Source organism: Phoxinus phoxinus, assembly GCF_949152265.1.
Source record: "Phoxinus phoxinus genome assembly, chromosome: 13".
NCBI lineage: Eukaryota > Metazoa > Chordata > Actinopteri > Cypriniformes > Leuciscidae > Phoxinus > Phoxinus phoxinus.
This window is the reverse complement of record NC_136888.1, coordinates 34656158-34679595: the sequence shown is the minus strand read 5'-3', so window position 1 is coordinate 34679595 and position 23438 is coordinate 34656158. Positions and strand designations below refer to the sequence as shown.

The 23438-nt window shown below is 35.7% G+C and overlaps 1 long non-coding RNA gene across 1 annotated transcript in view; it reads right to left on the bottom strand.

Annotated features, from left to right (window-relative positions):
- LOC307009880 overlaps window positions 1-23438 on the bottom strand; it is a 184651-nt gene that overhangs the window by 130683 nt on the left and 30530 nt on the right. The gene's annotated exons all lie outside the window — the stretch shown is intronic.

Below are 23438 nucleotides of genomic sequence, written 5' to 3'. Positions count from 1 at the left end.
TACTCCATTAAATTTGAGTACTTGATTTTTAAAAAATCCCGTGTTGAGTAACCGGCAAAATACAGCGCATCCATGAACCGCATTATTAGACTGTTTTTTAAGGCTGCACTATGTATTAAAACCATTTAAAAACCATACTATGGCATAGTGCAATTGTGAATTCACAAAGGCTGCGATTCAATGAAATAAATATGTGCCCTGTGAGTTTAAATTTAATTAAACATTTGAATTAAATTTCGTTTTGCTAATATTATACAAGGATTTTATCTACTGTAAAGTGTAACATCACCAGACCGTTGGTGCCCTTCTACAGGCATTTGTTATAATACATAAAGTGAATAAGATAATTGTTTACATTATGTATTTTAACAGTGTCGTTTTATAAAATCATATGATTACTTGCTTTTGATACTTTATTTAAACCAAATATTACTGCCTCTTTATTATTATTTAAAGTCCGCGTGAACCGGAAGTTGCAAACGACTTTTCTCAAGTGTTGTGACGCATTTCCGAGTGAAAGGGAATATTGAACAGAGGGCAGGGTTTTACTTCAGCGCTCCTCCTCTCCATCTCTCGCCCATAGCAGAGTAACGGTTTGAGGGGAGTGGCTAAGCGTTTAAACAACCCAAGTTCTCATGCCTACGTCATCAGAAAAAAGAACCATTCCAGGCCCGGAAGTAACTTTTCAGACTTTGATTAAAGATAACTTCGGCAAAAAAAAAATTCCGTGTATTAACTTTAACGAATTAATTGTTCACCACAAGACTAGTAATATCCGCTAACAAAGTAAATAGGGTCAATTTTGATTTCATGCCGACTTTAAGTAATTTTAAAGGCTTAGGTATTTGCTTAGGTTATTTTTATTAGCACAAAAAATATCTGATCATTCGATTATTTTGACAATTAATTGAGTAATCTATTACCAAAATAATCGTTTGTGACAGCCATAGATCTGATTCTTGCTACTGTAACTTGCTATTCTTACTAACTTTCAAAAGGGTTGTTTCCGTTGTTTTCTCTGCTCAGTCTCCTCCAGATGTAAATGCAAACATCACAGCACAGTATGTGGGATCATTGAGCTTCATCACGTCTATCGGCTGTGGCATCTCCATGTTTTTTCTGTCCGTCGCTCTGTTCATGCATTTCCTGTTACGGTAGAGTATCTCAAAATATAACATATAGTTACTTTTAAGTTTTTTGACCAGTTGCTTTTGCTCCTCTTTTGGATAAAAGCATCTGCTAAATACATAAATGCATGTTACAAATTCAGGTTCTTTTTCTATTTGAACAGGAAAGCCAAATCAAATCAGGCCACGAAGATCTTGATGAACATGTTTGTGGCTTTGTTTCTCCTGAATTTATCCTTTTTGTCAAACGAGAGCGTCGCCAACACAGAAGACAAGGCTGCGTGTGTCTTCATAGCGCTGCTCATGCATTACTCCATGCTGACTACATTCACCTGGTTCTTCATTCAAGCTCTTCATATGTACTTATGGCTCATCAGACAGAACGTCACCATCACAAACTACATGAGGAAGATCACCGTGTTCGGCTGGAGTGAGTTATGAACAAAACACCTGTTACACTTTTGCCTTAAGAAATAAAACATTTTAAAACAAAAACCAGCAATTCAGACTGTAAACTCAACTCCTGTCATGATATTTTATTCACGGTTTTTATTTATTTATATATATATTTTTTTTTTCAGTTAAAGTTTATTTTATTTCAAGTAATGAAAATGTTCTCTGTGTGTTTTCAGCGTTTCCAGCTCCAATAGTCGTAGCTGTTGTTTCAATAGGAGGATATAAAACACTGATCATAAACACAACGTCTGGAAAAACCACACGAATGTAAGTTTTTCTGATGTCTCAAATATATTAATTAGTTAAGCTTTTTTGCCCCATTATGGAACTTGAAATGCTTCTAATGTTTTTTTGGAGTCTCCCACAACAGGTTTACATCGATCCAGGTTTAAAAAAAAAAAAAAAAAAAAAATCTCATAATATCCACTGCAGCTTCAGCTCTTTTCTCTCAGTGTCTTAAACGATTCGATCAAAGATTCAATCTCTCTAAACCCCGCCTTTCTGAGAGCTGCTCTGCTCTGATTGGTCAGACGATGTAGTGTTTAAAATGGTTCTAAAGTGTGCTTTTCCTGGATGTCCGAATCGTGAGAAACCAACAAGTAAACATAAAAGTGCCTTACCAATGCCGCAAAATTATTGGCTTACCTTTCACACAGTGACGATCTGACAGGGCCGTAGTGCTAAAAACTCACTCTAATGCTGTGCTTGTAGCACAAATACGTAAAACTTTAAATAATAGCCCGGGCTTTTATTTTCCTAAATTGCCGAACTGCACCGGCTTGTATTTGAGACAGGCGTCTATATGAGACCTATAATTTAGTGTTGAGACTTCACCCTGTGCTGCAATATAAATTTAATTTTACATTAATTTACAAAAATCAGCTGGTTGAATTAAAATTGCTGATGTTATCGGATTTTCAGGTGATATTCTCAATTCATTCAGTTAACGGACGCTCTGAGGTAAAGTGATTACAGACTGCAGACTAAGCAACGATTGTATTTACAATCATAACATAGTACAGACATGATCTTAATTCCATAATGTCCTTAAACATAACAATATTGCTGGCCATAAACTGACAAAGTGCACGTCTGGTGTGCGATACCTTGAGTTGTCACAGACGCGACGCGGCACTTCTCGTCCGGGGTGCGATACCTTGAGTTGTTACACAACAATACTCGGCAAGGCAGACATTTTGACATAATTTGTGTGTAATTGATCGTTTAAGCACAATAAGCCTTGAAAAATAAGTAAATTTGGTACTTGCAAATGGTTTGAGAGGCAGCTTTGTGTGTGCACAGCACACCATTGATCAGTGTTGCAGATGCTTTTGCGCAATATAAGCACTATTCAACCGGAGTGAATGAGACGAGTGAGTGAGAGGAGGCTGGTGTGTGTCAATTCGCCGTTGAAGAGAGAACGAGCAGCTGGTATCGGTTAGGGCTGAAAGATTATGCATTTGCGATAATATTGCGATATGATGAAACACAATTTTTTAACCACAAAAGTTGCTTTGCAATCAACTTTGCAGACTCTTTACCTTCACAAACAGCTCTATGACACTCTACATGAAAGATAATTAGATAATCTGAAAAAGCATAGTAGGGGCACTTTAAGTGACTTCTGATTTTCTTAATTATATTTCACTCTTATAATTATAGGTGCTGGATTACAGATCCTTTAATTCACAACATAGTGAACATTGGCTACTACGCTTTAGTCTTCATCTTCACGACTGGAATCTTCATCATGATCGTCACTAAGATTGTCCAATCCCGACGCATAAAAGCGGCTGCCGACAAGAGAAAGACGTTCAGAAAGCAGCTCATGATGGTGTTGAGTTTGTTCCTGCTCTTCGGCCTGACGTGGGCTGTGGCGTTCTTCAGTTATGGACCGATGCTCATCCCCTCATATTACATCTTCACCGTGTTGAACTCGTTTCAGGGTGAGAAACAATCACATGCTGTACATCATTACATTTTGTTTAGTAGAATGCTTCTATTTTTCCAACAGAATTCAGCTAAAAATTTGAATGATTTTTATATAGATTTTTACATATTTTTTAAAAATATATAATAATTACAAGGGTTTATAATGAATTTTGATTACAGTTTTAAAATCACACAAACAACTTTAAATCTGTGAAATGTATTTGAGGAGGCAGAATTAGAAACAAATTTTTCTGATTTTTTTTTTCAGGGTTTTTCCTCTTCCTGTATTACTACCACATTCACAAAGACATAGAAGGTCCTTTCTCTGATGATCCAGAAAGGTCCATCATTCAATCCAGAGTTAATGCTGTGGAAAATGTTTATAATTAGCATAATTAAGACTAGGGCTGAACGATTAATTGCATTTGCGATAATATCGCGATATGATGAAACGCGATTTTGTAATCGCAAAAGCTGCGATTACTCTCTGGTCACGTGACACGCGATAGTAAAGCAATCTGCACCGTAGATAAAGCATCAACTTGGCACGCTACGCATAGGCCTGGCATAGGCTACAGGAAAGAACGTACAGTTTGTTTAATTTATGTGATTGTGATAATTTCAGATAATTTCAGAATCGAGTCTGAGCTTAGTTTTAACACAGATGCGTGATGACGCTGCGTGTGCTTTAAAAACAACCGTATTCTGCTTGCTTCTAATTTCTCTGTCACACACACACACACACACACATTCGAACCTTCCGAAAAATAGTCTTTCATACAGTTCGGAAAAGTTTAAGCGAATTGGACATTCGCAGGCTTCATTGCACTGACTAGAAGATCATGGCACTAGATGTAGATGCGCTGTGAAATACGCGCGCTTTGCTTGATGTTACTCTAGTAGTGCGCGGTCCCGCCCGCCGGTATTTTCCTTACAAATGCTCTATAAAGGCATCATATGTCTTTTGGAATGCAGTTGGCTTGTATATTAAAAATAAAAATATGAAAACCATCGACAGAAGCTGCTTTCAATTTCAAATACTCACGCCCGCTTTGTGAAGAGCGCTCTCTCATGCGGCTGTGAGCGACTCTGTCTATGTGGTTAAATATAGCCTATACTTGCATCTCAAAATGCGTTAAGACGCTAAATTAATGTAAACAGTCAGTATGTCTTAAGTTATTAAACAGACAGGACAAACCACATCTTATATTTCAAAAGAGATTTGTGCATTAGTGTGAAGCAGCTTATCGTATCTAAACTGAGAAAGAAAAAATCACTTAATCACAGCTCTTGAATGGAAAACATTCAGACTACTCTCAAATACTGAAAGCACTCTGTTTATTGCTTGTAATGTTTTTTCCCCTCTTTGTTATTGATAACTTTTATGTTTTGAAGCTATTCGTTTATATAGCCTATTTAAAATAACATGTAACTGTATTAATTTCGTTTTTTAATGTGTAATTATTTTTAAAAGTAGCCTACATATAATTACATATGTAATTAAATAAATATTTAAAGTTTTATTAATAAGATTAATTAATAAATAAAAAAAGATCGGCTCATGAGGTGCCTAAAGATTCCCATCCATATTTTACAATGATTTATTGCTTGTGTTTGTTGAATAATATAAAAGATAAAGAGCTTAGAAAATAATCGCGTATTAAATCGCAATCGCAATATTGGTAAAAATAATCGCAATTAGATTATTTTCCAAAATCGTTCAGCCCTAATTAAGACAGAAACCCATGTTGTCTCTTAGACAGCTGATAAGTCAACAGAATGTCAGAATACTAGTCGTGTTTAATAATAATCTGTGTCAATAAAAGATGTATGGTGAAGGGATATAATAACTCATAATGGGATCATAAGAATGATGATCATTAGCTTTTAAAGGGGACCTATTATGCTAAATTAATTTTTATAAGTTGTTTGAATACCGATGTGTGTCTATAGTGTGTGCAAACAATCAGCCTATAATTATAAAAATCCACCCAATACCTTTTTTATAATCCCCATAAATAATTACCAATCTCTCCAAACGCAATATCTGAGGCAAACAACATTACGTTCTGTTGTTGGATGTACCAACGGACACAAGAGTCTCCATAGACTCCCAGTATTCCAGTCACTGAGGACACCGTGGTTGAAGTTGTTACTCAAGGATGGATCAGTACCAACTGTTCGAGATCCAGCTTACAGTGTCCGGAGTGATACTGGTCACGGCAGTAATGAAAGGGAGAGCGCACACTTAATTACAGTTCATAGGAGTTGTTTTACGGATATAAAGTTTACCAGTTTATTAAGCACCCCCGAAAAGACATAAGGTCTGTAAATATTTGTTTACTGTTGGTTATAACGAGTGGATTTGTTTGTGTTCTCTGCTGTGTATGTTGATTATAATGAAAGACAGAGAGAGAGTTTATGGATAAGACTTTAAAGCAGAACTCTGCAACTCTAGTAATTTCTTCGCAGATTTTCACTTTTGTTGTCGCAAGTTTTCCCCACGAGCTCCCCATACAGCTGTGGAGCGTATATTTCACAACACTGTCGTAAAAAACTCACTTGCGGCACCCTCCTCCCTCTTTCAACCGCTGCTCATGTGCATTTGTTATGATCGGAGCAAGCCAACTTTATCGTGTGGAGCTATGTCTACCAAGGTGGGTAATACATCATACACATTATCATAGAACATTGACATAAACATTTTGTATTCTGTTATCAACCATAAAGCAGTACGTGTTTCTCGCTCGTTCTCGTTCTCGCTTCTCACGAGACTTCCAATTTCTATTGGAAAAAAATCTTGCTGAGACGATAGTCCCCAAGTTGCAAGGTTGGTTTTCCGCCTGGGAACGCTGGGGGGAGCGGGGAAAGTCACCAATATCACCAGAACAGGTTGTTTAACCATCAAAATGATTTCTAGAAAGTTTTATTAAGTTAAAAAATGTGCCAAGTTCTCCTTTATTTATTCAGCTCTTACAGTGATTTTCTGGAGTGACAACAGACGCTTCATGTTGTGTGATGTGATGTACATTAATAAACTTCATAAAACTCATCAGTAAAGTCTTGGCCATCATTCAGACAGGGTCCGCTACAGCAGGCTTGCTTATAAGCAAGATTATAATTTAAGTTATAACCGTAATTAAACTAAACTACCTGTTTTATCTCCATGCAGCATATATTCTCTGACTCTAGGGATGGGGCCGATCCGATCCAGTATCGGTATCGGGGCCGATACCAGCGTAATTCACGTATCGGATTTTCCCGATCCAACCTGCGGAGATATCCGATATCCATGAGCCATGTCTGCGCTTTAACGTTGTCTGCTGAAATAACTCCTAAAGTGATTCCCGCCGGCGAGTCTGCTAGCTGGCTGCAAACTGTGGAATGGATTTCCTGAACGGAGGCGCGGCTCAATGAGACACAGAGTTATGAGACACGTCCCCGCTCAGGAAAGCCATTTTCGCAGTTTGCAGCCAGCTAGCGCAGGAGATAGCATTGAGCAGCATTGTGGCTAGCCAACATGTATGCTATGTGGAAATACTTCACACTGGAAACACCGCAGAGTGCAATGTTTGCAAATGCATAGAGGCGGAGGCTTCCTCGCATCGTACAACACAACACAACGAACGCCATAAAACATTTAAAAAAGCACCACGTAAAAGAGCACGGTGATTTTTTTAGCCAGGGGGCAGAAAGACAACGGGAGCCGTCAGGATTGGAATCACTTCTGGAGTCATCCATGATAGCGGCTCACTGATCCCTGCGAATTAGTTAAAATCTCCGGAATCTAGAGCGAGCGCGCCCGCGAGACAGTGACTGTGCGCCAAACCGCGTAGCGCGTGCACGGCAGAGAGGGAGGGAGAGAGAGAGCAAGAGACCGCGCGCGTGTGCCTCACTGAAGCGCATGTAATATCATTTTTATTGATTGTGTGTGTGTGTGTGTGTGTGTGTGTGTGTGTGTGTGTGTGTGTGTGTGTGTGTGTGTGTGTGTGTGTGTGTGTTTAATTGACAGTGTGTGTGTGTAAGTAAAATATGTTTACAGTTATTGCACTTTTCTTAAATTTATTTTCAAATATTTTACATTTTAAAAACATGATTTGTTGATTCTACAAGAGCCAGTGTTCTTGATTTGTGCTGTTCAGATGTACACTGTTTTATTGATTGTGTGTGTGTGTTAGATGTTTACACTTGCACTTTTCTTATATTTTCAAGACTTATGAAGTTATGAAATGTAGTTATGAAATGTAGTAAATATTGAAATGACAATCAATTTGAAATCCTTAGTTGCATATTTGTTTTCAGAATGGGATTGTTCCTGTTAACAGGATTTCCTGTTTTTCTGACCTTATACATAACCTTCTTCAATATGCCTTTTGGAGTTTATTTCAGCAACATATATAATCAACAAGAATGATAATAATACAATTAAAGCAAACACAGCTCTGGTATCGCAATAGTATCGGTATCGGCCGATATCCAAATTCAGGTATCGGGATCGGATCGGAAGTGAAAAAATGTGGATCGGTGCATCCCTATAGGCATTATTGTCTGACTTCGGTTTGAACTGAACATTTCTGACATTATCCTGACAGCGAAGCACCAGCTCTTTTGCATTTAAAGGGACACACACAAACACAAGATGATCTATAGGCTTATGCTCACCCCCAAAAAGGGTGGCAATTTTAACATGCTGTAAAAAATGATCCGTGGGGTATTTTGAGCTAAAACTTCACATACACACTCGGGATATCAGAGACTTATTTTACATCTCTTAAATAGATCTCCTTTAAGACATTTTAAACAACAGTTGATTTAACACGTACTTGAACATCATCACTGGAAGCAACTTTACAAATCTTTTTTTTCCTACTATTGTAAGTTGAGGGTAACCGTAACCCGGGTGTTTTTGCCTTGTTCTTTTTTCTCGCGGCTCCACACTGTGTTTGCGTTGTTGCGAGATGTGGTGCGTAATTTTTCCTTAAATATGACCGCGCGCTGTTGTTTAGTGTGTGTGTGTGTGTGGGAGCCGGTGTGTTGAGCTGCTGCAGGTAGGCATTTAGCCTTGTAAACATTTTATTAATTAAACTGTTGGGTTGACTGTTATGCCTGCCAACTTTTTTAGATTGCCTCTACCTTTCAATTGACTGCTATTGAGTGACTTGATACGGGAACTGGTGAGTGTCATTGTTTGTATTATTCGGCGCTAATAGTGTATTGTATGTGTATATGGATCTGTTAGCCGGTGCTGGCGCTGGCTGTACTTTAATCGTACTGAGTCTGACTAATATATATATATATATATATATATATATATATATATGTGTGTGTGTGTGTGTATTTTGTGCCTATTTAAATGAATAATGCATTAATAATTAACCCTAATCTTAATATTGTTGTTGAACTATAAAGTTGTCAACTACTCTTTGATCTTGAAATATATTTGAAGCTATTATTGATATTGTCTATTTATAAGAGTACTCTTGCAGAGTACTTTAATTGAATCATGTACATGATGATGAAATGAATTAACTGAGATTATGATTATGATAATATGATAACTTTATGGTATTATGATTATGGTGATATAGTTATGATGCTTGGAACCAGTGTAAATTATGAATTGGTCCTGTTTTGTACAGGCCAGGTTCTGTGCATTGATGGCGAGCCACTAGAACCGAAACTGATGCTTTGGAGTGCATGCATCTACCGGTGTGATAGAAGGCGCTGCAGCTGCTAATTTTGACACACCTGCGCACACATCTTAAGACATTTTCACAAACCTTCAGACATTTTCACACATCTTTATATTGGTACTGATTTCATGAACTGTTCCATCATGGACTCCTTGGACTCTGCCTGTCTCGAGGGCTGTGTGTTGTGAACTGCTGCGGCTTCAAGCATTGATTATGATTATTGAGTGAATTCTGAATTCTGAAATTGTTGGATGCTCATTAATAACTTTGAACTGAATACTATCTATGTGAATGTGTAAATATTGTAAATGCTTGTCCTATATTTATGTAATACAATTCACAATTGCACTGCAGCCTTGAGTCTGTGTATCATTGAACTTCACCTTTTCCTCCTTGAGCTGAACTAAGATCTTCTGATACTGGTCCACTATTTTTATCTATAATTGCAGCACTTATATATGCTACACGATTTATGAAATATATTGTTTGAGTGACTTTTAAATGTTTAAATTGTGCAAAGAATATAATTTCATTAATTGTATCTTGATGTAGTTGTAAAGAAGTCAAGTAAAAAGTACTTTGTTTCAAATAATTATAATGCAGTTGTCATCTAGACTTATGCTCTAAACCATATTTCTGACGACTAAAAAAAAAGTGAAAATTATATTGTTTCTTTTATATATTGCATTAATATGATATATTTTCCTATTATATTTAAAATGTACTACTATATTATATATATTTTACTAATGCCTCCATAATGGCATTAACACTCTAAAAAATGCTGGGTTGTTTCAAGCCAATTTTGGGTAAAATATGGACAAACCCAAATGTTGGGTTAAAAATATAATGTCAAAATTTAACCCAACGGCTGGGTTTGTCCATATTTTACCCAAAATTGGGTTGAAACAACCCAGCATTTTTTAGAGTGAATGTGTGAGTTATATTCAATATTTTATTTGGTCTTTCTACATATTAATATATCAGTGGTAGGCTACTAAATGTTTCTTTTTGCAGGCTTGTTTGAAGTAGTTGTGCATTTATGATAGTGATATAGGCTTGTGTAACACTAGAGGGCGCTGTGGGATTGTGCAGTGCAACTAATAATGGAGTCTCAGCTAAAGCTAAAAATTCAGCTTTGATTACAGTAATAAACATTTACATTTTACAATATATTCATATAGAAAACAGCTATTTTAAAAGGGTCATGACATGAGAAATCTAATTTGCCGTGATATTTTGACATATAAGAGGACATCTAACAGGTTCTCCCCACTGATAATCCTGTTGAAAGTGCCCTAGTTATTGGTGATTCTATTACATAGAATGTGAAAATAGAGACACCAGTCACATGTTTAGCCAGAGCGCCTGACATCAAAGCAGATTGAATCCTCTGGGGTCTGAGGTGTTTTCTGGGCCCTGGAGGTGTTCTGACATGCTCTGACATTTCTGCTGTTGTTTTCTGTTACTTGTAAGACCTGCATGGCTAAAGTCGGAATACACTGTATTCAGCACAAACTCTGCTACAATAATATGTGAGCAGCATGTATGTAAAAGTTTGTAGTTTTGTTTATGCATGGTTTGTGAAAAAAAAATGTATCACTGAAATAAGGCCATAAAACCCATACTGATTATTTGTTCACAAGACTTTTGAAAATTGTATAACGTAGCCTTAGAATATTTGCTCCAAAACTATGTGAAAATCATCCTGCATACTCATTCACATATTTCCTTTTTTGTTTTTAAAGTCTTAGGTCAACACCAGAACAGTGTAGAATTTTAACTCTGCCAGTGTTTGCTACAAAGCTGCACCCAGCTCTGTAACAGTGTTGTTGTCATCTGCATTGGTGTTAATATTTTACTCTATTAGTGTTCATATTGTAACACTGTGTCGGTGTTAAGAGAGGCAACACTTTGTGGGTGGTTCCCATGTATACACTTTTAAAGTGTTGAAATTAACTCTATTAGTGTTGATTTCCGGATTTTAAATTTACTGTGTAGCATTTTTTGTTAATGCATTATCTAATTTATATCAATATCCTGTCTTATATTCTCTTCGCAGTAAATATTAAAGGAAAGAACAAAGGTGGCATTGATAAATGTGCAGCTTAAATACCGAACACTTCAATATAAGATTACATTGTTAGACCAGCTTTCTTAATGGGGGCAGTCAGAGAGGTTATTTTATGGCAAGTTTTTACCAAAGACTCAAGACAAGGCGAGCTGAAACTTGTAACATTACTTATGACAACTAGACCAGATTTTTCATTCCACTGCTCTTTGTCTCAGACTTTTAGGCTAAACAGCTAAACTAACCACCTTATTTTTCATGTACGGTTTCCGTTATCTGCTTCCAGTTTTTTTTTTAGCTGTACAAAAACAGCCTGTTAAAGCTGCAGTCCGTCGTTTTTCCTCTTTGTCGCCATCTCTGTTAGAAATCTGCAATTGCAGTTATTCGCGGAATTATTAACTGTGCGTGGGTAGTAAATCGGCATGAAACAGCGCGGATGAACACAATGTATTGAGGCTGCCGCGTCGCTGTGGATACTGTAACGTTACTGTCATCAGCAATCTCAGAGTATACTTTTTGAAAGTGTCAACATTAGAATTTTCATCGGAAAATGTCATCTGAACAAGTAAGTAACATTCACTTTTGTTCTGACCAAATTCGGGGGGTGGGGGGAAGCATTGCAGTAGGCTATATCATGCTGATTAAATCTAACGATTGCTTATAATATCACGTCAAAACGTGAAAAATATATTTTTTCTGTAGCCAATCTGAAGTCCGAAGTCTTTGGGTTTTACAACTGGTGAATCTCCAGTTGTCACTGGTGATTGTCGCTTTAAACTTTCGGGATCCGCCATACCAAGTGCTAAACTAAATCTCCACCTCCATCATCCACACACGCTAGCCGGGGACTCCTTCTCTCTGTGTACAGAAGTGACGTAATGACGCAAAGACATGCTCGAAATTCCCGCGGAAATCCACCAGTACCACTGGAATTAAAATCATTATTACAAGCTTACCGTTTTGAATCGAGGTAAGGCAAGCAGATCGTTTTGAACACTGGCTGGTTACGTTTTTTTTTTTAAATGTCTTTTTTGATATTTTTAAACCCAAAAAAGTGCCGGACTGCAGCTTTAAGCTGCTTAATATTGCAAACTGGTATTTGTTATATTGAATTAGGTATCTGTTGTTGGAAGTACACCAGAGCTCCTTGAACACTAAATAAAGTAGAACAATTGCGTACATACACAAATAAATTTACTTTCCACAATCATATTAATATTCAGAGTTTGAGAGAGGTGTACATCCATCGCATAATCACATTTCTCCTCTGTATAATTGGAAAAAAAATTGGGCAGATTACAGCATTTCACTTACATTCGTAGTGAGACATGATTGTAAACCTGTTTTCATTGAAAATGTGGTTAGTTTTCTGCCCAAATAAAAGCTCAACTGCAGCTTCCCCCAAAATAAAATCTCTAGGGTTTATCTTTGTGTGAAGAAATTAAGACAATAGATATTCGACTGTATTGTAAAGTATTATATATCCTTATGAAATATTACATTTTCATTTATTTTATAGTGAATTTGTTTTACAATAAAAAGGCTATTACTGTCATAAATAATCATATATAATTATTAATGGTGCTTGCCATAGGCAAGGCAAATAATATTATAATAATATTATTATTATTGTTCAGAAAGCAGCTCATGATGGTGTTGAGTTTGTTCCTGCTCTTCGGCCTGAATAGTACATCTTCACCGCGTTGAACTCGCTTCAGGGTGAGAAACAATCACACGGGTCCGACATGGATACAAACATTTGGTTATATTTTTCCTACAGATTTTAGCAAATTATTTTAATTAATTAATGAGCGATTCATAATTCAAAATTGTTCATTAATCATTTAATTTTTTTAATAAAGTATTTAAATATTTTTTAAATAATCTTTTAAAATGTTAATATTGCTATTTTCGATTGAATTGAATTGTTTTTTTTTGTTTTGTTTTTATTAGGAATTATAATGGTATTTATAATAATTTATTTGAAAAATAGCATTTGGCCCAAAGGTTTTTTTGTTAGTTTACAAAATATGCAGACACATTTAATGATATCTGAAATAGAATGTATTTGAATTAGATGAAATTCAAATATGTTTCTTCTATACTTTTCCCAGGGTTTTTCCTCTTCCTGTATTACTACCACTTTCATAATGATGTTGCGGGAAATTTCTCAGATGATCCAGAAAGCTCCAGCTCCACCATAACCATTGTTCAATCCAGAATTAATGCAGTGAAAAATATTTATAATTAGCAGAATTAAGACAGAATGGTTTCTTTGACTTTCTAACATAGACATTTCCAAAACAGACAAATGTAATTTATGAATGAGTTGAACTCTTTAAAAAGATTTCTCTACATAAAATGATGATCCTAAAAAGGGGAACTTTACTGAAATCACTCTAAATAAATGAGATTAAGTGTTATAATCCATGTTTAACGTGCGTGTGAGAGCGACACAAACTATACTGAACCTCTTTTAGAAAACAAATTTTCATCAGAATGAAAGTAAATTCAGACGCCTGTGGATAAATATATTTGCATGTTTACGTAATATAACAGCTTCACAAAATTCACTCACACGAATGTGGAACATATTTGTTTACTGAAAATGCAAAAAACTGTCAAAATCAGCTAATGACTTCTGCATTATTGAATGAGGCTTTAATGTGTTATATCTCTGAGAGCCTCTCGTGATTGTAATGAAGATAATACAATTTCTTCATCATGATGGACTTTCAGTGGCTCCAAAAACATTTACTGACTTTTTTCAAATGTGTAAATATGTGAATATCATTGAATAGGTGACAAAATATCACAGCAAGTGCCATTTATTGAAAGAAAAGAAAGAGACAAACTTTATAAACTTCAAAACAGGTTTTAACAGAAAAAACTAAATCCTATTTGTTTTTAACTATAGCAAAATAAGCTAAATATTGTCTAATAACCACTAATAAAGGTACTGTTATTAAATATAATTGTACACGTACATTGTTCTCTGTGAACAAATGTGACTTGATTAACTGTGAATTTCAGTATTCATTTACATTCAGGTCCAGTTTAAGTCCAAAATAACATGATTTGCATGTTTGCAAATGAACTGTATGTAATTGTTCCAGCGGCTCTGAGCTGCGGATCATAATCATACGGCTTCATATGTAAACGGATGAAACTCTCTCTCTTCTTGGACTGTGGACATTTCATCTCAAGGATGAAATAAGAAAATGCTTTAAGATTTACTACCAATATCTCATGAAAAAATAAAATTCTACTTTTGTTGATTGCTTTGGGGAATTATGTCTCGACAAAAGCAGAATTTGCTGCGGCTGATGATCTTCTGTTGTGCTTCATGCCAGATAAGTATGTTGCTTTAAAAAAAATGTACCGGTATATGTCAACATCATTACATACTGTAGTAGCCTTATATGTTGTATTTGTGCAGCCAGCTCAGACAACTCCAAACTCCAAGTCTGTGTGACATCAACAAATCAAGGTAGACTGTAAATATTACATATTTCTGAAAGCACTTGTGACGACTGATGAACTCATTGAGATCATTCCTGTTTTTCTTACAGCTGTAAATCTGACATCTCTATCAGCTGTGAAGATAAATCAAGGGAATTTGCACATAATCAATGCCACACTAAACATCTCTTATCATGGTAAAACCTGTGTTTTATTTATAAACCATTCTTGAGCTCAACAAAAACACTCTTTAAAAAGTATATTTTCAACAAATGTAAAAAATCTCTGGTTTCAGGACAGTGCAAATCATACAGTTTCAGCATAAACCAAAATGGGCAATGTGAAGTCAGAATGAATGAGACGTTTGAAGGCATAAGGCTGTGGTTATTACCAGATGTTCCTTCTGATGTCTGTCCCCCGCTAACCTTGAATTTCACAGGTGCGTGTCGTCCTACAATAGACACAGTGATAGTGTTAAAGGTTGTGAGTTTTTTGTTGTTGTTCTTTTTCCACATAAGATTATATGTAGGCCTACTTTCCACAAAAATGTTTCACTGTCCACTATGATTGATCACTGTTGTCGATGCAAACCATAAACAGATCCGAACACACTTAAGGCTAAAATAATCAACAAAACAAGCTGTTGAATGGAGTCTGAATATTAATTGTCCTGTAAACACTGTAATGTGTTTCTGAGAAAGAGCAGATCATGGTTCAACGGTCAACCATATATTATTTTAGATTATTTATATTTAGCGAGACTTGTAATAATTCCATCACTTCTCTTTTACATGTATTTTGAAAGTGCCATGCCAGACGACATCAGGTAAGATTTTATCCACTTTCAAATTGTTTTTAATTTCAGTTTCTCTCTTCAATTATGGCAGAACAGTTGGTATTTAACATTTTGGCATTATCATGTAATTTACAATGAAATGATTGCCAATAAAAAACATTGTGATTAAAATATTTAATATAAATAAATAAAGGTTTGTTCTTATATTAATCATCAGAATACATCTTCTCCTGTTCCTTAAAATGTCTGGATTTTTAAATCTTGCAGAAACTCATTAGTTGCATCTCAAATGATTTATTATTATTTTTGTCATTTAACACTGAGTCTGCTCCTCCCCCTCCACTATGAAATTAAAGCTGCCACAGTTGAGTTTATGAATGCGCTGAATGAATGCTACCGTTAAACTGGAGTACTTAGTTTGCTAGCGCGTTATTTAACTCAAAGAAACGCATCCTATATGAGATTCATCAGATATATTCAAAATACACATAATATTAAAAATTATTTCTGCACAAAATGACACGAATGCACAAGTGAACTTGAACTAAGTTACGTGCCATTCATTCAGAATGACTCATGTTGTGGACGCACTCTTCCTGGAGCAACGCGACACGGCAACTAAACTCAAATAATGCACAATGTTTTATTACAATACTGTTCTCTTTATAATGTTATGTAATATGACAGTCCTGCCAATAGAGGATTTTTTAAAATCTAGTACTCTACTTTAATCAAGGAATCGTTACAGCCCTAGTTATCATACAATGCATCCACGTCCGCTAATGTCCGATTCGCGACCTAATGACTTCTTTAAATCTATTAATTTTAATGAATAGTTACAGGGTTTCTGCAGGGTTTAGTCAGTCAAATTTAAGACTTTTTAAGACCTTTTTATGACCATTATGATTTAAATTTATGACCTACACGAATTACGAAAAATAACTTTTATATTAGTCGATTTAGATAATTATCACGATAAATGTCAAATCTTTATTTCTTTCAAGTTTAAAGGCAGATTTTTGCTCTTAAGTGAAAGTCGTAGAGCGTTAATTGTGGTGAGTACCGGTACTCTTTATTGTCAGAACATATCATGACAAACACTTGCCAAACAGGGGAACATTCACAAATCTGAGGTAGAACATTCAAACATTTGACATTAGGTCCTTAACAAAATAAATATCTTTGTTGGAAAACTAATTTCTTAGTTTCTGCATGTGCTAATGAGGGTCAAGTCTTGAAACAGGTTTGTGTTGACTTTGATATCTTCATGAAATGTATAAAACCAGTAGCCTAAATACATTATTAAATACTGTAATTATATTCCATTAGTCCTTTAATACATTGTCTACAATAATAATATAATACAATTCAATATGTATATCCCACATGGTGCAGTTAATATTAATAGGCTAACGTTATAGTAAATCCATGGTAAATAATGGGAATTTGTAACGTTAGACGGAAAAGCTTCTGACTGTATCGTTGCGCACAGGGTTTGTCCTGTTCGTCAGCGCTGTTTAATCTGCCTTTAAACTGGTTTAAATCACTGAGACATTTGTGTCCTTCGCTGAATTCAAGCGCTTCTCACTGGATCTTGTGACTGAGACCGATCAGAGTAAACGCATCAGCTCTAGTGAGCTCGCGCTGCGCTGCCGTTTGGACTTTGAGACGAGCGAATAAACGGTCCGTGTGGCGCGCGGTTCAAATTAGTTTTTTCGTTCCGCTTTTGGCGCATTTAACATTATGCCGCCAGCGCATTTTCGGGGGGAAAATGCAATGGTAGAACCAATGAATGAACGAGCAGATGAATTTTAAGACGTGGCTAAATGTAATTTATGACCTTGTACGGAAAATCCGGACGTTTTTATGACTTTTTATGGCCTAAAATTCTTCTTATTAAATTTATGACATTTTATGACTTTTTATGACTCCGTGGAAACCCTGAGTTAAAACAACAGATCTGTCAAACACTGAACTCACGAAACATCACTGTCTGAATCGGTGTAACAAATCATTTACACAGAACACCTGTGCAGAGAGAGAAAGAAAGGAGGACAGTGATGGTGACAGGTAATATGTGTCTGATAATTGCATAGCCTATAGCAGCCACAGTCCGGAAGAAAATGAGGGGCAAAAACAAAACTAAAAATAGAATGTGCAACGATGTGTAGGGTAAGTGTACCTATTAAGCCCATGTACCCTTTAAGCCCACTTTCAACTTTGAAGTCTAATATAAAAAAGAGAAAATCATATTTTTTGCTGCTCCTTATTTTAACCAATCCAGTGATTTGTAACTTACCTGACATTTTTTATTGCATGTTAAACACATTTGGCAATGTTGAGTTAGCCCCACTCATGTGCATGCGGTCTCAGGGGACCTCAAACAAAGACACCCAAAAACTTTGGTGTTTCTGGACCCTTCAGAAATCAACACATTTCTGCAATTTTCAGCCATTCTTTTGGTAACTACATTGATATTATGTCAAATAAGAGATAAATGTATTGTTTTTTGTGTATGAACAAATAATAATTCATAATTTTATATAATTTTCCTTTAAATGGAAAGATGAATTTTATTAGTTTGCGCTCAAAGCTAATCTCAGGTCAAACCATTAGCCCCCCTGGAAGATAGACTGCTGAAGAATTAAGCATGTGAACTACAAACACTACATATTTTGTGATTTATTTTACATTAATTTACAAATAAATACATCATAAATTGTTTTGTTGGGAAGATTATTTTCATAAATTAACTTTTTTTAAAGATGGGCTTAAATGGTACAGCGCCATAAAACGCATGCAAACTAGAGTCAACACAAGCTAACCTTGAATGAAAAAAACATAACATTTCTCAATGTGGGCACAATGGAAATTACTATGATGCTTTGTCCACAGTATATTTAAGCTCCTTGCATGTCTGTGTAAACATATATTATATTTTTTAAAGGAAAACTGTCTTTTTTCACCTTTACTGACAGTGGAACCATTTAAGCCCACCTTATGTGTTTCAATGAGGAATCCCTCAAATTACAAAGTTTAATCAACTTTGTGAGAGAAATTGTTTAATGACCTATTAATTGGATACTTCATGTGGAATTTTGACTTAATGTGGAACCAAGCCGACTCAAGGCTCCATACTTAGGACATAGGAGGACCACTAGTGGACCCCCCTAACCCCTGAGTCTGGAATCCCAACTTGGGTTCCTTCCCAGGATACACTCGGTCAAAGTTCCAGCTTTGACCAGGCATAACTCCAGAATCAAGCCAACTTAAGGCTCCATACTCCCGGTGTGGGGGGCCCACTAGAATACCCCCTGAAAGCCAAGAGTATGGATCCGCAACTCGGCTAGGCTCCTGAGATGCTCCAGAGTCAAGCCGACTGAAGGCTCCAGACCACCGGCCTGGACCCCCAGCCACTAACACCTACCAATCACACCCAGGGCTCTAATCAAACATTAGCAAAATTAATTTTTTTAATGCTTCCCTGTCACTGAATAAATATATCAATGTTTTACTTATTTTAAAAAAATTTAAAAAATTATATTGTATAAATCAATCATGATGTGGGCTTATTTGGAACACATGCGGGCTTAAATGGTGCCAAAGTACCAATTAAGCCCATGCCAGACTTCTGACTTTATTAATAAAATATCTTAATTTTATATTCTAAAATGTACATCAACTAATAAATACATTTTCAAATGTGAGATTAATCTTGCATTTTAACAAATAATTTTTCTTATAAACCATGTCAATATCTATGAAAAAAAACTAGACTTAGATTTTGGTGGGCTTAATGGGTACGCTTACCCTAAACAATGAGGAACAAAAGAAACAAACATCAAGGTAAGAGATCATACATAATATGAGTTTAAAAATAAGATAAGCAAAATCACAAACCGTTTCATTGCATTTATTTAAAATGTATTGTCCGTATTGGGCTCGCAGATCACATGGGTAGTCTACTGTTTACAGTGTGTGTGTGGATGGCCATGTCTGTCAGCCACCACCGAAGACCATTTTTGACCCAGGAAAAACCCTGTCAATTCAATGCAGAAGTCCAATGCTCACTCCCTGCACTTACATTTTACATAATTTTACTAATTCCCGCACGTTTCACACTCACAAGAAAGCACACCAAAAGCATGCGCACTACTGATCTATATAAGTGGAGCGCACAAGCCGCCTCTCAGTCTCAAGAGCTTGTGAGTCGCAAGTATCAAATTGACTGTGCTTAAACAATCAAATTAGGGATGGGCATTATTGCATTTGAATATTCAGACTCATAAAAATCGACTATTCGTTTATTTAAATGATGTTTAACGAAAAAGACGTTATTTTTTAAGTTAACTTTTTTTATTACGTTTTTGTCACCATTTCTGAACAAGCTTACGATTAGGCAATATAAACAACAAGCTTACAATGTATGTTAAAGTTTTCTTTTAGTTGAAGACAAACAGTTAGCCTATGTGTAAACATAAAATATAAAGAACAAAAGGATTTAAGCTCAAGCAGCGCGAACGGGAAAAAAACACCTAATAAAGCAGACTGCGCCAGATATCGTACAGAACGTACACATACACTCGAGTCAGCATATGATTATCGTGTTTATATTGTTTCACTTTCAATAATAAAAGCAATAATATCCACATGCAGGGAAACACACTGACAGACGTTTCAGAGACACAAAGATAACGGTGTTCTAAGTTTCTAACAGCACTTTGCGTTTTCTGTTCTTAAACCTCTCCCTCAACAAAACTTAAGGGAAGTATATGTCTCAAAATCATTTTTCTATTAGATAAGCTATTATCATCTCGGATCACTCACGCTACAGCTGCGCTAACCTGCAGTCGTGATGCAGTGATGGACAGCTGCCTTTCCTCAGTCGACTGCTGTTTGGATTTCATGTGATTTCTCATTGTGTTGATGATATTATAACTCCAGATTAATTCATTCATTTCATTTGATCAAAAGAAATTCCATTTTGTAAGATCATTTAGTAACATAATTTTCAACTAGTAATTCCAAACTTTGCGAGGCAGACGACGGCATTATGATCAAATACAAACAACTTGTTAAACACGCGCCACAGCGCCACCCAGAGGATTAAATTATAACGCACATCCCTAAGTCAAATACACACAAAATTAGTATTATCAGGTGAGTATTCAGTTAACCCCCTGGGGTCGGCAAACGCGCGGGCGCGTTTTGCTCGTTTTTTTTTTACATAGCAGCAAAATAGACCTAAAATACTCAGTCAGTTTTGGTCATACAGCCTTAAGAAATATGAGAAAATAAGCTGTTAAATGTCTACTTTTTTATGTGTCCACTTACAATCGAAATAAAACATTGTGCTTTTGTAAAATAAAGAAAGTAAACAGGGAGTGCTTTATGCCTCTCCGTCTCCGTGAACTTTTTTTCTGAAGCACGTTTCTAAATTTAAACAAATCTCAGCGAATACTATTCACTCAGACATGAGCTATATATCTCTATAATCATTTATGTGTGTAGTTTTAAATTATCTAATTCAAAACTAAAACAAATATTCTCTGTTTATGTAATCTATATAAAAAGAGCGAGAGATCAGCTGTGCTCATTATCCTTCTGGCACCTCATTACTCCGCTAATGTGACACGCCCATCGAGAGCGCGCGCTATTCAAACGCAGATAATCTGAAGCAACACATGCAAACCAGTCAACGCCCACAACAGCTGGACAACACGCTCGCTGTGAGGAATAATAATATCGTGATAATTCTGGAAATTTGACCTCAAACGTGCTGGAGTAGCCTAACAACGGGTCCAGCTGCAGATCATCAGTAAGTGCTTTGTTCTAATCGCGATATGAAATGGTGTCTGTAAACCGCAAAAGACTGTTTAAATTTGAATCGCGTTTCTGTGTTTGAATGAATGCACGGCACATATGCATGTTGTTTACTACAGCTCGCACGAGTTTCGCTTTTAGCAAACTATCTATATTGCCTACTGAGATGAGTAAAAATCGACTGAATACGTTGAAATAAAATGTATTTGTATAAGCAACATATTAAACTGCAAATTAACATTTATGCCCTAATATATATTATAAAAGACCATATGTTACAGACGAAATATGAAAGACAAAATTTCGTTTTGGATAGATTATTTATAAAGCTTTTACTGCCACATCAAAACCTAATTTACAAGGTGCAAACAAAATCTTAAAAGGTCAATATAAGCCTTCTCTATAAATTATTTTTGTGTTTTATTAGTGACAAATTTGGGGAGAGGATAGCCTACATAATCCAAAACTTTCTGAAAATACGAATGAGAATTAACTGCACAATTACTAGAAATGTTTACCTTGGATATTATACAATTTGCAAGCATACAGTTTGTGGAAAAATACACTTTTTTTCAAGATGTTTCCAACTCTGAACCAATTCTGTAGTAATATATATATATATATATATATATATATATATATATATATATATATATATATATATATATACCGGTATATATATGTATGTATGTATATATGTATGTATATATGTGTGTGTGTTGTCTTTGCATTTTTTCTTGTAGCCACAGTGACACCTAAGGCTCATTAGTATGCACTGCAGCATTAGCAGGTCTTCTTTGTCTTCAGGTGTGAATGAGGACATTATTCATGACCTTGTTGGATCATTCACGCCCACCTGCATATTGCCTTTCCAAACAAAAAGTGTCTTACAAAATTTAAATCAATCTATTGTTTAATGTGAACGATTAGCCCGGATGATTTTCAGATCATTTTGAAGTAAATACTCTAGCCGACAAGATCCATTAGTCAAAAGTATTGTGGGAATATGTGAAGTTGGTCGTTTGTGGTCTTATATCAGACAATTTAAGTTTGAGTTTTTTGAATAACCACGCATAAATAATATTCTCTCAAAAATGCAAACATGTACATATATGTTGCTCACATATTATGATAGCCATGTTCGTGCTAAATAGAGTGTAATTACACCTTTGCCATTAATATGTTTATAAGCAACTGAAAAAAATACAAATATCAGGGCATTTCAAAACATCCCAAGGGCCCCAAAAACACCTTAGACTCCAGAGGGTTAAACAGTCAGTTTCAGTTTTGGAACTTATTTAGAAAGAAAACGCATGTTGTGTGTAACAGTATACTGGATCCGTGCATAAACTCCTATGCATATATTCCTGCTGCTGTCTGTCATGTTAATCATGACAAAAAAAAAAATCAATCTCTGTTCTTGACTGAATAACTTTTGTAACTAAATGTATGCATTAATCTGTATCTAATTTTTACAATGAAGACTGTACAGTGTTATTTTACATTTGATTACTTTCATTTCTATAGTGTTTCTTACTTGAATACTAACCTACTGTTAGAAAACTTGTGTTGAATTATGTGTTGTCTTGGTCTCTTGAGGTTGTCCGAACATTGGTCCTGGTGATCCTGAAGAGAGATGTAAAAATGCTACATACGACAAACATACATGCAGCAGTGACAGTTAGTAGGCAATGTCTTTATAACATGCTTTTTGATTTATAAACTTATTTTTCCACTGTTTCAATTCACTCATCTAACTTTGATTTCAAGATAATTATCACACAATATTTAATGTGTTAGTAAAAATTTAAGTTGTGAGTGTACGAATGTGTCATGTACATCAGCTATCGCTTACTTGCTTAAGCCAGTGCTTCTCAAGCCTGTCCTGGTGACCCCCAGCACTGCAGATTTTGGATGCTTCCCTCATCAGACACACCAAATTCAGGTCTTGCAGTCTCCATGATCTGATGAGTTGAATCAAGGTGTGTCTGATGGTTGAGATCAGTGCTGGGGGTCTGAGAAGCACTGGCTTAATGTACATTTATTTCTTGGCCATAAACCAAATGAACAGGCAGTTA